The 15,287-nt window shown below is 47.2% G+C and overlaps 7 non-coding genes across 7 annotated transcripts; all 7 read left to right on the forward strand.

Moving 5' to 3' along the window:
* Positions 1 to 4,307: 4,307 nt before the first annotated feature.
* Positions 4,308 to 4,498, forward strand: LOC141149314 (U2 spliceosomal RNA). The gene has a single exon (XR_012245616.1). It is a non-coding gene; the product is annotated as a U2 spliceosomal RNA (small nuclear RNA).
* A 1,115-nt stretch (positions 4,499 to 5,613) lies between these two features.
* LOC141149315 (U2 spliceosomal RNA) lies at positions 5,614 to 5,804 on the forward strand. The gene has a single exon (XR_012245617.1). It is a non-coding gene; the product is annotated as a U2 spliceosomal RNA (small nuclear RNA).
* Positions 5,805 to 6,919: 1,115 nt separating this feature from the next.
* Positions 6,920 to 7,110, forward strand: LOC141149316 (U2 spliceosomal RNA). The gene has a single exon (XR_012245618.1). It is a non-coding gene; the product is annotated as a U2 spliceosomal RNA (small nuclear RNA).
* A 1,115-nt stretch (positions 7,111 to 8,225) lies between these two features.
* On the forward strand, positions 8,226 to 8,416 carry LOC141149317 (U2 spliceosomal RNA). The gene has a single exon (XR_012245619.1). It is a non-coding gene; the product is annotated as a U2 spliceosomal RNA (small nuclear RNA).
* Positions 8,417 to 9,531: 1,115 nt separating this feature from the next.
* Positions 9,532 to 9,722, forward strand: LOC141149318 (U2 spliceosomal RNA). Its single transcript, XR_012245620.1, has one exon. It is a non-coding gene; the product is annotated as a U2 spliceosomal RNA (small nuclear RNA).
* Positions 9,723 to 10,837: 1,115 nt separating this feature from the next.
* Positions 10,838 to 11,028, forward strand: LOC141149319 (U2 spliceosomal RNA). Its single transcript, XR_012245621.1, has one exon. It is a non-coding gene; the product is annotated as a U2 spliceosomal RNA (small nuclear RNA).
* A 1,115-nt stretch (positions 11,029 to 12,143) lies between these two features.
* Positions 12,144 to 12,334, forward strand: LOC141149321 (U2 spliceosomal RNA). Its single transcript, XR_012245623.1, has one exon. It is a non-coding gene; the product is annotated as a U2 spliceosomal RNA (small nuclear RNA).
* Positions 12,335 to 15,287: the final 2,953 nt, after the last annotated feature.

The following is a 15,287-nucleotide window of genomic DNA, read 5'->3' on the forward strand; positions in this document are numbered from 1 at the left end:
ACATCTTCCGGGACCTTCTCTACTCCTGCGTAGTGGTGTACCTGGACGACATCTTGGTCTTCTCTCCGGATCTCCAGACTCACCGGAGGGACGTTCGTCAGGTCCTGCTCAGGCTAAGGCAGAACCATCTCTACGCTAAATTTGAGAAGTGCCTCTTTGAGCAGACCTCGCTTCCGTTTCTGGGCTACATTATCTCTCAGACCGGCCTACAAATGGATCCTGAGAAACTGTCTGCCATCGAGAAATGGCCCCGACCGGAGGGGTTGAAGGCCATTCAGCGATTCCTGGGCTTCGCCAACTACTACCGCCTCTTCATACCACACTTCTCTTCCCGGACGGCCCCAATTTCTGCGCTCACCCGTAAAGGTACTAATCCCAAAGAGTGGCCACCCGAAGCAGAGGAGGCCTTTCTTTCCCTTAAACAGGCCTTCTCTTCCGCCCCGGTGCTGCATCGCCCAGATGGCAACAAGCAGTTCTTCCTGGAAGTTGACGCCTCCTCCTCTGGAGCCGGAGCGGTACTTACTCAAAAATCATCTTCCGGGAGGATGGTAACTTGTGGCTTCTTCTCTAAACTCTTCTCCTCCTCTGAGCGCAACTATTCCATAGGAGACCGAGAGTTATTGGCCATCAAACTGGCATTGGAGGAGTGGCGTTACCTGCTCGAGGGGGCTCTTCACCCGGTAATAATTTACACTGACCACAAGAACTTGGCTTACCTCCAGCATGCCCAGAGACTTAACCCGCGCCAAGCCCGGTGGTCCTTGTTTTTTGCTCGTTTTGATTTTGTCCTTCATTTTCGCCCGGCTGACAAAAACGTCAAGGCGGACGCCTTGTCTCGATCCTTTCTGGTGTCTGATCTCGAGGAGGATCCGAAACATATCATCGATCCCGCCAGAGTAATGCAGGTGGCTCCCGTGAGTCTAAATCGTCTTCCTCCTGGTAAGACGTTCGTACCAGTACCTGATCGGGAGAAGATCCTACACTGGGGTCATTCGTCTAAACTAGCTGGCCACGCCGGTCAGAAAAAGACCCTCCAGCTTATTACCCGGCACTACTGGTGGCCTAACCTGCACAAGGATGTAATAGACTTTGTTTCTGCCTGTGTGTCCTGCGCCCGCAACAAAGTTCCGAGACACCTGCCGGCCGGCCGCCTCCTACCTCTGCCAGTACCTGCTGCCCCCTGGCAGCATATAGCGATGGACTTCATTACTGATCTGCCCGTCTCTGCCGGTTGTACGGTCATTTGGGTGGTCGCTGACCGCTTCTCCAAGATGGCTCACTTCATTCCACTGCCAGGTCTTCCGTCTGCACCCGAGCTGGCTAAAGACTTTATCCGCCACATCTTCCGTCTTCATGGCCTGCCCCGTCACATCGTGTCGGATCGTGGGGTACAGTTCACTTCCCGTTTCTGGAGAGCCACTTGTAAATTGCTGGACGTCACCCTGGACTTCTCCTCCGCTTACCACCCACAGTCTAATGGTCAAGTGGAGCGGATCAATCAGAACCTGACCAGTTACCTTCGGCACTTCGTTAATGCCCACCATTCTGACTGGGTGGATCTCCTGCCATGGGCCGAATTCTCGTACAACAATCACGAGAGCGAGTCTTCCTCCAAATCCCCGTTTTTTGTAGTCTACGGTCAGCATCCTCGGATCCCGTTTCCCGTCTCCACCTCGGCGGACAATCCGGCTGCGGAATCTCTTGTTAACAAATTTTCCTCCATATGGGAGAGTACCCGGTCCGCACTCCTTCTGTCATCCGAGCGTATGAAAAGAAACGCTGACAAAAAACGTCTGGACCCTCCTCAATTCCGCCCTGGGGATAAAGTCTGGCTCTCGTCCAAATATGTCCGGCTCAAGATCCCTTCCTATAAGTTAGGGCCTCGGTTCATCGGCCCACTGGAGGTCATCAGTCAGATCAACCCGGTGGCCTATAAATTGAAACTCCCGGCCAACTTACGGATCCCTAACTCCTTCCATGTATCTCTCCTCAAACCTGTGGTACTTAACTCTTTTTCCAAGTCTACAGGTACGCCTCCTGCTCCGGTTTCTGCTGAGGACGAGTTTGAGGTAGAGAACATTCTTGCCACCAAAAGGGTAAGAGGAAAGACCTTTTTTCTGGTAGATTGGAAGGGGTTTGGTCCTGAGGAGAGAACGTGGGAGCCCCGGGAGAACATCCATGCCCCTCTCATCCTAGCTAAATTTCTGTCTGGCCTAAAAAAGGGGGGGCCTAAAGGGGGGGGTACTGTAGTGCCGGCGTCCCTGCCCTCTGCTAGGCAGGGACGCTGCTCCCCTCACCGCTCTGCTCCGTGCCCGGCTTCCTTCCCCCGCTCTGCTGTCAGCGCGCGCTCCGTCCCGGCGTCCTCCTCCTGCTCTGCTCTCAGCGCGCGCTCCTTCCCGGCCCCTGTGCTTAGGGCGCGCGCGCGCGCGCTCCCCTCCTCTTAAAGGGGCCGCGCGCGCCGCCCTAAAGAGTCCCCGGCCAATGGCCGGAGGACTTCATCATATATAAGGCACCTCCTCCAAAATGGAGGTGCCCGAGCAATGTTGTTTGCACCTGTGTCTCACCTGTGCTTCAGCCCTCAGGTCCCGTTGCCAGTTACCTGCCAGTTACCTGCCAGTTACCTGCCAGTTTCCTGCCAGTTTCCTGCTAGTTACCTGCCTGATTCCTGCCTGAATACTTGTTACCTGCCTGCCTGCCTGAGGTCCGACGGTCTGCCTTACAACTCCGGTCAGTCTGTCTAAGGACCAACCTGTCCGCTCACCTGGGAGCGCACATCAGCTACCTGCCTGCTTGCCTGAGGTCCGACGGTCTGCCTTACAACTCCGGTCAGTCTGTCTATGGACCAGCTTGCCCGCTCAACTGGGAGCGCTTCTCCGCTACCTGCCTGCTTGCCAGCCCGGAGGCTCCGTTGTCACGTGCTGTGACCACCAGCTATCTCAGAGACTCTTGCCCGCTCACCTGGGAGCGCATCTCCGTTACCTGCCTGCTTGCCAGCCCGGAGGTCCCGTTGTCACGTGCGGTGACCACCAGCTATTCCAGAGACTCTTGCCCGCTCACCTGGGAGCGCTTCTCCGTTACCTACCTGCCTGCCAGCCCGGAGGTTCCGCCGTCACGTGCCGTGACCACCTGCTATTCCAGAGACTCTCGCTTGCTCACCTGGGAGCACACAACTACCATCTGCCTGCTAGCCTACCCGGAGGCTCTGCCATCACAGGTCGTACCTACCCCTTACCCAGAGACTGCCCTGATCACTTGCCGTAACTCCCTGTCCGTTCACCCAGAGACTGCCACCCGCTCCCTTACAAGGGCCGCCCCCTTGTATAGTAGCTCAGAGGTTCCGCCTCCCGGACCCGTTACAAACTTCAGCAACTGTGCATTGCATTGCCATGTAATGTGATGCAATGCTATCTTTCTAGCTCTCCCTTTTTACTTCCTTTTGGATAAACAGACATATTAGGCAAGCATTTTGGAGCTTTCACCTAAATAACTACAGGTGGTGAGATAAGCTGCACAATATAATTGACCTTTCAGTATATTGTTGCACACACACCATCTATTTAGCAAATGCCCTTGTTATCAACAGCAGCCTTTTAAACTCACCTGAGCTAACAGGTATGTGCGCTGGTTACTCTGCTGCGCTTAAAATTTCTTTTTTGGTTTGCTACAATGCCTTTTCTGAAACGTTGTCTCCTTCTGCTGGAACACTGACTTCTTTCATTTAATGCCTGCAGACTATAAAAGAGAACCCAACCCAAAAAGTTTGGTTGATTAGTCTGTGGCATTCTGTTAAACTGTTGCTTATGGCGGTCTCTGTGAGCTTCTCAGCGACATTCAGCCAGCCAGGTATCCTGCCTGCAGTATATGGAATGTGGCAATGGAACGCTGGCTGCGCGTGTCATAATAGGCTCTGAGCCTTTATATACCTGTGCACAGCAGCAGCCACCTTCAGTCTGCTGCTGGACAGCCAGCAGCAGCAGCAGCAGGAGAGGTATGTAATCAGGAGCCCTCCTGCTAAGGGTAGACAGCTGCTCGTTCCACCCCACCCCCCGCCTTAATTGGTTCTCCTCCCTTCCAACGGTGTTGAGGCGGGTGGGAACAGCAGGGGGTGAAGGTGCTGTGTTTAAAGAGGTGGAGTTATGCAGATCTAAAACGCGTGGATTGCAGCAGCAGCAAGCCGAAAAGTGCAGGCATGTAAGGGATCTAGAGGTTGACAACATGTCTTCTTAACGGGAGTCCAGGAGCTCATCTCCACAAATGGACTTTTCAGGATCCTTGGGTGGCTCCGTAGTTTGAAACCAATTCTGGTTATCGCTTCTCGGCCTTTTGGCTAAGATCAAGTGTAGTATCTGTTCTTATCAGTTTAATATCTGATACGTCCCCTATCTGGGGACCATATATTAAATGGATTTTTAGAACAGGGAGATGGAAAAAGAGCTTGCTCTGTCCACTCCACGCATTGACCTGGTATTGCAGTATCTCCAGGACCGGTGCACCCCTTCTTTAATGCAGTTTCTAAAATCAGAAAGAATTGAATTCAATGTTTTTTGTTCATTTTGCTTGTTTGTCGGATTTTGGGATGGACTCTTTGGCTTTGCTTTTCTTCTCCTCATTGGATTTTTCATGTTCAAAGTTGCAGAAGCCAGATTACAAGCTCATTTTGGTTCAACTTCAGCAACTGTGCATTGCATTGCCATGTAATGTGATGCAATGCTATCTTTCTAGCTCTCCCTTTTTACTTCCTTTTGGATAAACAGACATATTAGGCAAGCATTTTGGAGCTTTCACCTAAATAACTACAGGTGGTGAGATAAGCTGCACAATATAATTGACCTTTCAGTATATTGTTGCACACACACCATCTATTTAGCAAATGCCCTTGTTATCAACAGCAACCTTTTAAACTCACCTGAGCTAACAGGTATGTGCGCTGGTTACTCTGCTGCGCTTAAAATTTCTTTTTTGGTTTGCTACAATGCCTTTTCTGAAACGTTGTCTCCTTCTGCTGGAACACTGACTTCTTTCATTTAATGCCTGCAGACTATAAAAGAGAACCCAACCCAAAAAGTTTGGTTGATTAGTCTGTGGCATTCTGTTAAACTGTTGCTTATGGCGGTCTCTGTGAGCTTCTCAGCGACATTCAGCCAGCCAGGTATCCTGCCTGCAGTAGATGGAATGTGGCAATGGAACGCTGGCTGCGCGTGTCATAATAGGCTCTGAGCCTTTATATACCTGTGCACAGCAGCAGCCACCTTCAGTCTGCTGCTGGACAGCCAGCAGCAGCAGCAGCAGGAGAGGTATGTAATCAGGAGCCCTCCTGCTAAGGGTAGACAGCTGCTCGTTCCACCCCACCCCCCGCCTTAATTGGTTCTCCTCCCTTCCAACGGTGTTGAGGCGGGTGGGAACAGCAGGGGGTGAAGGTGCTGTGTTTAAAGAGGTGGAGTTATGCAGATCTAAAACGCGTGGATTGCAGCAGCAGCAAGCCGAAAAGTGCAGGCATGTAAGGGATCTAGAGGTTGACAACATGTCTTCTTAACGGGAGTCCAGGAGCTCATCTCCACAAATGGACTTTTCAGGATCCTTGGGTGGCTCCGTAGTTTGAAACCAATTCTGGTTATCGCTTCTCGGCCTTTTGGCTAAGATCAAGTGTAGTATCTGTTCTTATCAGTTTAATATCTGATACGTCCCCTATCTGGGGACCATATATTAAATGGATTTTTAGAACAGGGAGATGGAAAAAGAGCTTGCTCTGTCCACTCCACGCATTGACCTGGTATTGCAGTATCTCCAGGACCGGTGCACCCCTTCTTTAATGCAGTTTCTAAAATCAGAAAGAATTGAATTCAATGTTTTTTGTTCATTTTGCTTGTTTGTCGGATTTTGGGATGGACTCTTTGGCTTTGCTTTTCTTCTCCTCATTGGATTTTTCATGTTCAAAGTTGCAGAAGCCAGATTACAAGCTCATTTTGGTTCAACTTCAGCAACTGTGCATTGCATTGCCATGTAATGTGATGCAATGCTATCTTTCTAGCTCTCCCTTTTTACTTCCTTTTGGATAAACAGACATATTAGGCAAGCATTTTGGAGCTTTCACCTAAATAACTACAGGTGGTGAGATAAGCTGCACAATATAATTGACCTTTCAGTATATTGTTGCACACACACCATCTATTTAGCAAATGCCCTTGTTATCAACAGCAGCCTTTTAAACTCACCTGAGCTAACAGGTATGTGCGCTGGTTACTCTGCTGCGCTTAAAATTTCTTTTTTGGTTTGCTACAATGCCTTTTCTGAAACGTTGTCTCCTTCTGCTGGAACACTGACTTCTTTCATTTAATGCCTGCAGACTATAAAAGAGAACCCAACCCAAAAAGTTTGGTTGATTAGTCTGTGGCATTCTGTTAAACTGTTGCTTATGGCGGTCTCTGTGAGCTTCTCAGCGACATTCAGCCAGCCAGGTATCCTGCCTGCAGTAGATGGAATGTGGCAATGGAACGCTGGCTGCGCGTGTCATAATAGGCTCTGAGCCTTTATATACCTGTGCACAGCAGCAGCCACCTTCAGTCTGCTGCTGGACAGCCAGCAGCAGCAGCAGCAGGAGAGGTATGTAATCAGGAGCCCTCCTGCTAAGGGTAGACAGTTGCTCGTTCCACCCCACCCCCCGCCTTAATTGGTTCTCCTCCCTTCCAACGGTGTTGAGGCGGGTGGGAACAGCAGGGGGTGAAGGTGCTGTGTTTAAAGAGGTGGAGTTATGCAGATCTAAAACGCGTGGATTGCAGCAGCAGCAAGCCGAAAAGTGCAGGCATGTAAGGGATCTAGAGGTTGACAACATGTCTTCTTAACGGGAGTCCAGGAGCTCATCTCCACAAATGGACTTTTCAGGATCCTTGGGTGGCTCCGTAGTTTGAAACCAATTCTGGTTATCGCTTCTCGGCCTTTTGGCTAAGATCAAGTGTAGTATCTGTTCTTATCAGTTTAATATCTGATACGTCCCCTATCTGGGGACCATATATTAAATGGATTTTTAGAACAGGGAGATGGAAAAAGAGCTTGCTCTGTCCACTCCACGCATTGACCTGGTATTGCAGTATCTCCAGGACCGGTGCACCCCTTCTTTAATGCAGTTTCTAAAATCAGAAAGAATTGAATTCAATGTTTTTTGTTCATTTTGCTTGTTTGTCGGATTTTGGGATGGACTCTTTGGCTTTGCTTTTCTTCTCCTCATTGGATTTTTCATGTTCAAAGTTGCAGAAGCCAGATTACAAGCTCATTTTGGTTCAACTTCAGCAACTGTGCATTGCATTGCCATGTAATGTGATGCAATGCTATCTTTCTAGCTCTCCCTTTTTACTTCCTTTTGGATAAACAGACATATTAGGCAAGCATTTTGGAGCTTTCACCTAAATAACTACAGGTGGTGAGATAAGCTGCACAATATAATTGACCTTTCAGTATATTGTTGCACACACACCATCTATTTAGCAAATGCCCTTGTTATCAACAGCAGCCTTTTAAACTCACCTGAGCTAACAGGTATGTGCGCTGGTTACTCTGCTGCGCTTAAAATTTCTTTTTTGGTTTGCTACAATGCCTTTTCTGAAACGTTGTCTCCTTCTGCTGGAACACTGACTTCTTTCATTTAATGCCTGCAGACTATAAAAGAGAACCCAACCCAAAAAGTTTGGTTGATTAGTCTGTGGCATTCTGTTAAACTGTTGCTTATGGCGGTCTCTGTGAGCTTCTCAGCGACATTCAGCCAGCCAGGTATCCTGCCTGCAGTAGATGGAATGTGGCAATGGAACGCTGGCTGCGCGTGTCATAATAGGCTCTGAGCCTTTATATACCTGTGCACAGCAGCAGCCACCTTCAGTCTGCTGCTGGACAGCCAGCAGCAGCAGCAGCAGGAGAGGTATGTAATCAGGAGCCCTCCTGCTAAGGGTAGACAGTTGCTCGTTCCACCCCACCCCCCGCCTTAATTGGTTCTCCTCCCTTCCAACGGTGTTGAGGCGGGTGGGAACAGCAGGGGGTGAAGGTGCTGTGTTTAAAGAGGTGGAGTTATGCAGATCTAAAACGCGTGGATTGCAGCAGCAGCAAGCCGAAAAGTGCAGGCATGTAAGGGATCTAGAGGTTGACAACATGTCTTCTTAACGGGAGTCCAGGAGCTCATCTCCACAAATGGACTTTTCAGGATCCTTGGGTGGCTCCGTAGTTTGAAACCAATTCTGGTTATCGCTTCTCGGCCTTTTGGCTAAGATCAAGTGTAGTATCTGTTCTTATCAGTTTAATATCTGATACGTCCCCTATCTGGGGACCATATATTAAATGGATTTTTAGAACAGGGAGATGGAAAAAGAGCTTGCTCTGTCCACTCCACGCATTGACCTGGTATTGCAGTATCTCCAGGACCGGTGCACCCCTTCTTTAATGCAGTTTCTAAAATCAGAAAGAATTGAATTCAATGTTTTTTGTTCATTTTGCTTGTTTGTCGGATTTTGGGATGGACTCTTTGGCTTTGCTTTTCTTCTCCTCATTGGATTTTTCATGTTCAAAGTTGCAGAAGCCAGATTACAAGCTCATTTTGGTTCAACTTCAGCAACTGTGCATTGCATTGCCATGTAATGTGATGCAATGCTATCTTTCTAGCTCTCCCTTTTTACTTCCTTTTGGATAAACAGACATATTAGGCAAGCATTTTGGAGCTTTCACCTAAATAACTACAGGTGGTGAGATAAGCTGCACAATATAATTGACCTTTCAGTATATTGTTGCACACACACCATCTATTTAGCAAATGCCCTTGTTATCAACAGCAACCTTTTAAACTCACCTGAGCTAACAGGTATGTGCGCTGGTTACTCTGCTGCGCTTAAAATTTCTTTTTTGGTTTGCTACAATGCCTTTTCTGAAACGTTGTCTCCTTCTGCTGGAACACTGACTTCTTTCATTTAATGCCTGCAGACTATAAAAGAGAACCCAACCCAAAAAGTTTGGTTGATTAGTCTGTGGCATTCTGTTAAACTGTTGCTTATGGCGGTCTCTGTGAGCTTCTCAGCGACATTCAGCCAGCCAGGTATCCTGCCTGCAGTAGATGGAATGTGGCAATGGAACGCTGGCTGCGCGTGTCATAATAGGCTCTGAGCCTTTATATACCTGTGCACAGCAGCAGCCACCTTCAGTCTGCTGCTGGACAGCCAGCAGCAGCAGCAGCAGGAGAGGTATGTAATCAGGAGCCCTCCTGCTAAGGGTAGACAGCTGCTCGTTCCACCCCACCCCCCGCCTTAATTGGTTCTCCTCCCTTCCAACGGTGTTGAGGCGGGTGGGAACAGCAGGGGGTGAAGGTGCTGTGTTTAAAGAGGTGGAGTTATGCAGATCTAAAACGCGTGGATTGCAGCAGCAGCAAGCCGAAAAGTGCAGGCATGTAAGGGATCTAGAGGTTGACAACATGTCTTCTTAACGGGAGTCCAGGAGCTCATCTCCACAAATGGACTTTTCAGGATCCTTGGGTGGCTCCGTAGTTTGAAACCAATTCTGGTTATCGCTTCTCGGCCTTTTGGCTAAGATCAAGTGTAGTATCTGTTCTTATCAGTTTAATATCTGATACGTCCCCTATCTGGGGACCATATATTAAATGGATTTTTAGAACAGGGAGATGGAAAAAGAGCTTGCTCTGTCCACTCCACGCATTGACCTGGTATTGCAGTATCTCCAGGACCGGTGCACCCCTTCTTTAATGCAGTTTCTAAAATCAGAAAGAATTGAATTCAATGTTTTTTGTTCATTTTGCTTGTTTGTCGGATTTTGGGATGGACTCTTTGGCTTTGCTTTTCTTCTCCTCATTGGATTTTTCATGTTCAAAGTTGCAGAAGCCAGATTACAAGCTCATTTTGGTTCAACTTCAGCAACTGTGCATTGCATTGCCATGTAATGTGATGCAATGCTATCTTTCTAGCTCTCCCTTTTTACTTCCTTTTGGATAAACAGACATATTAGGCAAGCATTTTGGAGCTTTCACCTAAATAACTACAGGTGGTGAGATAAGCTGCACAATATAATTGACCTTTCAGTATATTGTTGCACACACACCATCTATTTAGCAAATGCCCTTGTTATCAACAGCAGCCTTTTAAACTCACCTGAGCTAACAGGTATGTGCGCTGGTTACTCTGCTGCGCTTAAAATTTCTTTTTTGGTTTGCTGCAATGCCTTTTCTGAAACGTTGTCTCCTTCTGCTGGAACACTGACTTCTTTCATTTAATGCCTGCAGACTATAAAAGAGAACCCAACCCAAAAAGTTTGGTTGATTAGTCTGTGGCATTCTGTTAAACTGTTGCTTATGGCGGTCTCTGTGAGCTTCTCAGCGACATTCAGCCAGCCAGGTATCCTGCCTGCAGTAGATGGAATGTGGCAATGGAACGCTGGCTGCGCGTGTCATAATAGGCTCTGAGCCTTTATATACCTGTGCACAGCAGCAGCCACCTTCAGTCTGCTGCTGGACAGCCAGCAGCAGCAGCAGCAGGAGAGGTATGTAATCAGGAGCCCTCCTGCTAAGGGTAGACAGCTGCTCGTTCCACCCCACCCCCCGCCTTAATTGGTTCTCCTCCCTTCCAACGGTGTTGAGGCGGGTGGGAACAGCAGGGGGTGAAGGTGCTGTGTTTAAAGAGGTGGAGTTATGCAGATCTAAAACGCGCGGATTGCAGCAGCAGCAAGCCGAAAAGTGCAGGCATGTAAGGGATCTAGAGGTTGACAACATGTCTTCTTAACGGGAGTCCAGGAGCTCATCTCCACAAATGGACTTTTCAGGATCCTTGGGTGGCTCCGTAGTTTGAAACCAATTCTGGTTATCGCTTCTCGGCCTTTTGGCTAAGATCAAGTGTAGTATCTGTTCTTATCAGTTTAATATCTGATACGTCCCCTATCTGGGGACCATATATTAAATGGATTTTTAGAACAGGGAGATGGAAAAAGAGCTTGCTCTGTCCACTCCACGCATTGACCTGGTATTGCAGTATCTCCAGGACCGGTGCACCCCTTCTTTAATGCAGTTTCTAAAATCAGAAAGAATTGAATTCAATGTTTTTTGTTCATTTTGCTTGTTTGTCGGATTTTGGGATGGACTCTTTGGCTTTGCTTTTCTTCTCCTCATTGGATTTTTCATGTTCAAAGTTGCAGAAGCCAGATTACAAGCTCATTTTGGTTCAACTTCAGCAACTGTGCATTGCATTGCCATGTAATGTGATGCAATGCTATCTTTCTAGCTCTCCCTTTTTACTTCCTTTTGGATAAACAGACATATTAGGCAAGCATTTTGGAGCTTTCACCTAAATAACTACAGGTGGTGAGATAAGCTGCACAATATAATTGACCTTTCAGTATATTGTTGCACACACACCATCTATTTAGCAAATGCCCTTGTTATCAACAGCAGCCTTTTAAACTCACCTGAGCTAACAGGTATGTGCGCTGGTTACTCTGCTGCGCTTAAAATTTCTTTTTTGGTTTGCTACAATGCCTTTTCTGAAACGTTGTCTCCTTCTGCTGGAACACTGACTTCTTTCATTTAATGCCTGCAGACTATAAAAGAGAACCCAACCCAAAAAGTTTGGTTGATTAGTCTGTGGCATTCTGTTAAACTGTTGCTTATGGCGGTCTCTGTGAGCTTCTCAGCGACATTCAGCCAGCCAGGTATCCTGCCTGCAGTTGATGGAATGTGGCAATGGAACGCTGGCTGCGCGTGTCATAATAGGCTCTGAGCCTTTATATACCTGTGCACAGCAGCAGCCACCTTCAGTCTGCTGCTGGACAGCCAGCAGCAGCAGCAGCAGGAGAGGTATGTAATCAGGAGCCCTCCTGCTAAGGGTAGACAGCTGCTCGTTCCACCCCACCCCCCGCCTTAATTGGTTCTCCTCCCTTCCAACGATGTTGAGGCGGGTGGGAACAGCAGGGGGTGAAGGTGCTGTGTTTAAAGAGGTGGAGTTATGCAGATCTAAAACGCGTGGATTGCAGCAGCAGCAAGCCGAAAAGTGCAGGCATGTAAGGGATCTAGAGGTTGACAACATGTCTTCTTAACGGGAGTCCAGGAGCTCATCTCCACAAATGGACTTTTCAGGATCCTTGGGTGGCTCCGTAGTTTGAAACCAATTCTGGTTATCGCTTCTCGGCCTTTTGGCTAAGATCAAGTGTAGTATCTGTTCTTATCAGTTTAATATCTGATACGTCCCCTATCTGGGGACCATATATTAAATGGATTTTTAGAACAGGGAGATGGAAAAAGAGCTTGCTCTGTCCACTCCACGCATTGACCTGGTATTGCAGTATCTCCAGGACCGGTGCACCCCTTCTTTAATGCAGTTTCTAAAATCAGAAAGAATTGAATTCAATGTTTTTTGTTCATTTTGCTTGTTTGTCGGATTTTGGGATGGACTCTTTGGCTTTGCTTTTCTTCTCCTCATTGGATTTTTCATGTTCAAAGTTGCAGAAGCCAGATTACAAGCTCATTTTGGTTCAACTTCAGCAACTGTGCATTGCATTGCCATGTAATGTGATGCAATGCTATCTTTCTAGCTCTCCCTTTTTACTTCCTTTTGGATAAACAGACATATTAGGCAAGCATTTTGGAGCTTTCACCTAAATAACTACAGGTGGTGAGATAAGCTGCACAATATAATTGACCTTTCAGTATATTGTTGCACACACACCATCTATTTAGCAAATGCCCTTGTTATCAACAGCAGCCTTTTAAACTCACCTGAGCTAACAGGTATGTGCGCTGGTTACTCTGCTGCGCTTAAAATTTCTTTTTTGGTTTGCTACAATGCCTTTTCTGAAACGTTGTCTCCTTCTGCTGGAACACTGACTTCTTTCATTTAATGCCTGCAGACTATAAAAGAGAACCCAACCCAAAAAGTTTGGTTGATTAGTCTGTGGCATTCTGTTAAACTGTTGCTTATGGCGGTCTCTGTGAGCTTCTCAGCGACATTCAGCCAGCCAGGTATCCTGCCTGCAGTAGATGGAATGTGGCAATGGAACGCTGGCTGCGCGTGTCATAATAGGCTCTGAGCCTTTATATACCTGTGCACAGCAGCAGCCACCTTCAGTCTGCTGCTGGACAGCCAGCAGCAGCAGCAGCAGGAGAGGTATGTAATCAGGAGCCCTCCTGCTAAGGGTAGACAGCTGCTCGTTCCACCCCACCCCCGGCCTTAATTGGTTCTCCTCCCTTCCAACGGTGTTGAGGCGGGTGGGAACAGCAGGGGGTGAAGGTGCTGTGTTTAAAGAGGTGGAGTTATGCAGATCTAAAACGCGTGGATTGCAGCAGCAGCAAGCCGAAAAGTGCAGGCATGTAAGGGATCTAGAGGTTGACAACATGTCTTCTTAACGGGAGTCCAGGAGCTCATCTCCACAAATGGACTTTTCAGGATCCTTGGGTGGCTCCGTAGTTTGAAACCAATTCTGGTTATCGCTTCTCGGCCTTTTGGCTAAGATCAAGTGCAGTGATCTACCGGTTGCTGCCTTGGTCTTGGCTGAGAGGTGCCTTGGGTACCCGGCTCCTTGGCCTCGGGGGATCGCTGCATGTAGCAGTGCGGCTTCACCCCCTTGCTGCTTTTGGGGAGCCGGATTAGTCCCTGGGCAACGAGGGGCGATCAGCCTGCCTGCTTTTTTTAAGTAGGCGAGGAGGATTTTTGCCACGTTTGGTGTGAAGATATGGACGGGAGAAGCCCAAATATGCTGACCTGTGAAGAGGTCCCAGTTTTTGCAAGACTGAAGAATGCAGTGCGGTTTATTTTTTTGGATCCAGAGAAGAAGAAGTCTGGCTTGTTTTTTTTGGTAGAGAAGATTTTGTTTGGACTATTGGAAGTTCAAATGGAACAAGTTTTGTCTATGTTGGAGTTCCCGAAGAGAGGGATATATGATGTTATTTTTTGTTCAGAAGATATCTTTTCTGACTTTTGGAAGAGAATGGATCTAGTGAAGGAAGATTCGATACTTGAAGGTGTTTTTTTTGTGTCGCATTTTCCTAGGAAGGAAAGGCTAATAGTAATAAGGATGTATAGTCCTTTCATATTGGAAGAAGAGATCATGACCTTTTTATCCCGGTACTGTGAGAAAGTGAGTTCTGCTGGCAAAATGTTTAACCGATATGGTTTTTGGACCACGAGGTGGAGGTTCCTGGTCAAGTTCAAGGAAAGTTCGGATGGTGTTGTGGTACTCCCACCAAGTAGATTCAAAATCGGGACAGTTAATGGAGATATGTTCTTTACAGGTATGCCGAAGTTTTGTAGGCGTTGTAAACAGTATGGCCATGAAAAGGATTCCTGTACATTACAGTGGTGTGCCAAGTGTGAAGAAGTGGGACATAAGGCAGAGAATTGTGAAAAAAGTAAGAAATGTAATCTATGTGGTGGCAGTGGTCATTTATATGATTGCTGTCCTGTCAATAAAAGGGAGGAGAAGTCAGTTGACAAGGAAGATGGAAATGAAGAAGAGTCTGAAGCTGCCCCCCATGATGAAACGGAAGAGAACATATCTCAAAAGAAGGAGGAACAAATAAGAGATATAAGAAAAGAAGGTGATCATATGGAAGAAGATACTGAGAGTGATATCACAGGCGTTGAGATTGAAAATACTAGCTTGGAAGAAGAAGTGGAGGTGGATAGGGAGTCAGAAGATCAGGAGCAAAGTGAGTCCTCCAGTCAGGATGAAAAGGAAGGTGCTGTAAGTAATATGGAAGAGGAGGAGGAGGGTGAAGAAACTAGTGAAGAAGAAAGAGAGGATGTCGCATGTGAAGCCAGAGAAGAAATTGAAGGAGTTTTGTCATCTGGGAAGGACTCTAGTAAAGCAAAGGATGTTTCAGAAAAAAATATGAGGGAGATGGAGGAGAGACAAGAAGTCTTGAAAATGCTAGAGAGTTGTGAAGGGGGGAGTCAGGCTAGTCTAAGGCGCAAAGTGTGGAATAACATTTATAGCGATATGCATCGTTTTTTTTCAACTTACAGAATACCTCAGTCGTTGGCTAAAGAGGTAGAAGAAGCTTGGGATGGTCGGTTTCTGGATGGAAGGCTTTTGAATGCCTTGGCAGCATATGGCCTGAAGAGAGGAATGTTGCCTTAAATCGTAATGGTAAAGATTGTAATGTTGTGATGTAAAGAATATGGAATAACTGTATTGTGATAATATAAACGTATATATATAAAATAAGATTGGAAAAATGGATATATGACCCACAATGATGGATAACAACCTAATACCATTTGGAAATCATTGCAAAGCATGAAATGGTAAAGATGGGACTTGTA

The sequence above is a fragment of the Phyllobates terribilis genome, unplaced genomic scaffold (genome assembly GCF_046119375.1).
Source record: "Phyllobates terribilis strain yellow unplaced genomic scaffold, ASM4611937v1 Scaffold_5__5_contigs__length_657084704, whole genome shotgun sequence".
Classification (NCBI taxonomy): domain Eukaryota; kingdom Metazoa; phylum Chordata; class Amphibia; order Anura; family Dendrobatidae; genus Phyllobates; species Phyllobates terribilis.